The sequence below is a fragment of the Mandrillus leucophaeus genome, unplaced genomic scaffold (genome assembly GCF_000951045.1).
Source record: "Mandrillus leucophaeus isolate KB7577 unplaced genomic scaffold, Mleu.le_1.0 Scaffold601, whole genome shotgun sequence".
NCBI classification, from domain to species: domain Eukaryota; kingdom Metazoa; phylum Chordata; class Mammalia; order Primates; family Cercopithecidae; genus Mandrillus; species Mandrillus leucophaeus.
Genome location: NW_012106487.1, coordinates 645,075 through 648,963, shown reverse-complemented (window position 1 = coordinate 648,963; position 3,889 = coordinate 645,075).

Below are 3,889 nucleotides of genomic sequence, written 5' to 3'. Positions count from 1 at the left end.
TGCCACAATACTTTGGCAGTCTGGACTGACAAGAGAACGAAAAGTTATTTTTAACATTCATTTTATGATGTTATTCTTGAATATGTAGGCATATTCTGATGAAAGCATTTCCATTTTGAACTTAGAGAAAGTGTTGAGTGTTAAAATAAATTGACAAAGTACTGTAGCATTTCAGTTTTATTTCTTATTTAATTCAGCAACCCTAAAAAGGGAAAAATTCTAGAATCGGATGTGCAAAACTTCATATGGAAAAAATAAATACATCAACAATGACACTGTGTTTATCCATTTTGCTGACATCATACGAAGTGTACTATCACAGATTTATCAAATTGTATTTAACAAATATGTTCCCAAATATATAGTTGTTGCAATAAAATATTTATCTTATGTATACTAAGAACTATGCTAACATCCATGAAAGAGGCAAATGAACTGTAGTCTCTGCCTCCTGGATTATAGAGTCTTACTGTAGAAAAAAGTAATGTATCACACAGTTTGAGCGGTGTCTAAGACAACATCAATAATACCCTAAGTATGTGGCAAAGAAAAGTTTGAGTAGAGTGCGATTACTCTGAACTGTGGGATCCAGTTACTATTTCAAGAAGCAGCATCTCCAGGATAAAGTTCCAGGGTAAACTTTGCCATGATTGAGCTATTTCCAGTTCTGGCTTAATCCTTTCTCACTCTCTCACATGAAAATGCTAGACTTAATGCCACTTAAGGCACTAAGGATACTTAATGCTACTCCAAAACCTCATCTGGGTTTGATGCCTACATGATTTGTACTTACAACTTCCTCTGCCTGGAAAGTCACACCCAATTCTTCAACCTGCTTTTATGACTAATTTCTAGCCTTTCAGTAGCAACTAAAAAATCTCTCACTCAGGGGTGCCTCTCAGACCTGGTTTGGCTGGGTTAGGAAACCCCTTCTCTGTGTTGTTAAAATATCTTCACTTACTTCTGCCCTTCAGGTTGCCTCCTCACTGATAGGCTGCAAACTCTTTGAAGGCAATATATTCCTGGTAACCATGAGTATACTGTACAAATGGGGGTCATGATCAGCTCCTAGAATAATGCCTGGTACATAATGGTCTCTCTAAAAATTATCCCATGGTTGAATGAAAGAGAACATTTGATATGGAGAATGCTCTAGTTAAATGGGACATCAACTTTCAATTGTTCTAGAAAAAATGCATCAAAGATATAATGGTTAACAACACTATGACTTCTTCTATGACCTGTGAGGAGATAAATCTGATTGCAATAAAAGAATAAAACTCGGCTCTGGACAAAACGAGTCCCATAAATTGTGAAAAAACTCTGCACCACAGAATTTTGTGGGTATATATCTATCACGTGCCCATCATTTCTGTTACTTTATTTAATCTGCAAACAACTTTGCCAAATATCTTGCTATGATAACTTCTAGACACTTTATAATTTAAAATTGTCTAAATTCTATTATCTACTTGCTCTAATTTGATCAATATTTTATTATAAAAACAACATATGCACATAATGAGCCATTGCCATTTCCAGTTAGCTCATAGGTAGCCTCTTTTAACTACCTGTGTTTTTCAGTTTCTGATGACTAACAACATCTTAGTAATATCAATATGACTTCATTGCTTGACTTACCAACTTAGGATAGTTTTCTTTTATTTAAGCTATTAATGACTAAAAATTCAGCTTACTTATTCTGCCATCTGCCAAATATTTCCCCTCATTCTGAATTTCAAGAATTATACTATCATTTTAGTTATGCTGCAGGTTTTAAAACACAATGTAAATAAAGTATGTGGGCCTACATATTTGTTCCATCAGCTTGAAACCTAAAAAAGACAAGGCAATGTACTTCCCCTACACTAATCTACTCCATTTACCACTATCGTACCTACTGTACTATTACTGAAGTATCAAGACTTGCACAATTTTCCTTCCGATAAAACTGTAATTCATTCAAGTATGTTAATAGTTTGAGATTCTACATATCTAAATGCCAATAAATAGCATTAATAATATTTGGATTATCCAAATACTACTTTTTACAAGAACAAAGGAGTATGGTCAAAACCATGAAAAGAAACCCATAGAAAGAAACATAATTCAACATCACGTAAGATATGCTAATGAGAAGAGAATCAGCCAGCATCAATCAAAATAATTCTCTTTTAAAATTTTCTATCATTCGAACATGACGTATTTTGCTTTGCTTTTTTGAGCATCACCTTCATGGATAGCTCTTTGTTTTTTGGAGGATTCATTCATATCTCAATGCTTCTTTTGTGATGCAACTGATATCTTCCAGCTTTTAAGTCATAAAATTTGACAAATAATGTCACTTTGATCTTTCTGTCATTCTTCTTTATGCACTCTTTCCCTCTTCCAGCAGAAGAGCCATGTCCCAGAAAAGGACCTGGATCCTAGGGTGAAGACAATGTAGAAGAAAGCTACAGTCAGCCCACTGTGGGCATGTGACTTAAACATATGGGGCCATTTGCTACCTTAACAGTTCTTACTCTGTTCTGATACAGGCTTGACATGTATGGTTGAGAATTTTTTATATATAATTTTGAATTACTGTTCTAGCATCCAGTGCTTTTGAAGGAAGATTTGATACCAATTTAACTATAATTTCTCTGCTAATTGATTGATATATTTTATCATATTCTTTCAGAAAAGTTTTAGAATCTTTAATCATTAGTGTCTTGAACTCTTCTAAGGATTGTCTAAGTGTCAACTTTGTTTCATTCATACTTCAATTAAACATTTGTCTCTCTAGTTCTAATAAATTTCTTTTCTACCTCCCTTAATTTTTCCCTCTATGTTCCCTAGTCTTAATTGAAGTCTTCTAGCTTTTAAGCCATAATATTGAAATTTTTATTAGAAACAGATCTTCCTAATTTTATATTTTGAATTTCTGTCCTGTAGTTTTAACTGTTAATTTAATTGGAAATTAAATTAATTGCAGTTTAAACAAATTGTCCCAGTCATAACGTAACATCCTATTGGCTTTAGGTTATATGTGATTTCCTCAATTCATTTCTCATTTTTTCTTTTTGTTTTATTAATGACATTTCTAGCGTAAGTACTACGATCTTTTTTCCTAGAAGTCTTTTTGCAATGAAGATAAATGTCTTTTCAATTCTCTTTGAAAATAAAAATTGAAATTAAAAATATTACTTTAACTTTGCTGAATTGTATCTGCTTTCCTCTTGATCAGTTGATTTGTGTGTTCATTTTGGTACTTCTGTATCAAGTCATTTGTTTTCCTCAAATGCTTAGTTGTCTTTAATTTTCTATCATATTTATGAGTAAATGGTGAGGTGGATGATCATAGATAATTAGAGAACTGTTCTAAGCTTCTGACAAGTCTAATACCTACTTTTTTTTGTTGTTGTTAAAACAATCAAAACATCCTTCTTGTAATTGAAGGACTGACAGCGATGACTGTAAGTCCTGGGTGTCGGGACAAGGTGAGCTGGCTTTCAGATTTCCTATTAGGGTACACAGATGGGGTGTAGGTAGCAAACTGTCCTTCTCCTCTACTGAAAGAAATACGTTTTCCTCTTAAGATATATACCGCCTTAGGAATCCTAACCTTACATGAATAGGTTGTTCAAACTCAATGGAAAACTCTTTTTCTAGTTTTAGCTACAGAGGCAACCCTACTGCTCTCTGATTTTTGGTATATGTAGGTTTGCTTAAATTTAAAAGGATCAATTGACTTAGTATTCATATAGACAGTTTTAAAATTATTTATTCAGATTATTACTCTACAACCCTCTGTACCTTCCCTGCCTAATGATTCTGAGCCTGGGTTTTGCCAGGGTTTTGCCATTCTTTCCAGGGTTTTGCCAGGAAGCTCAGCTTCTACTTTTTTATT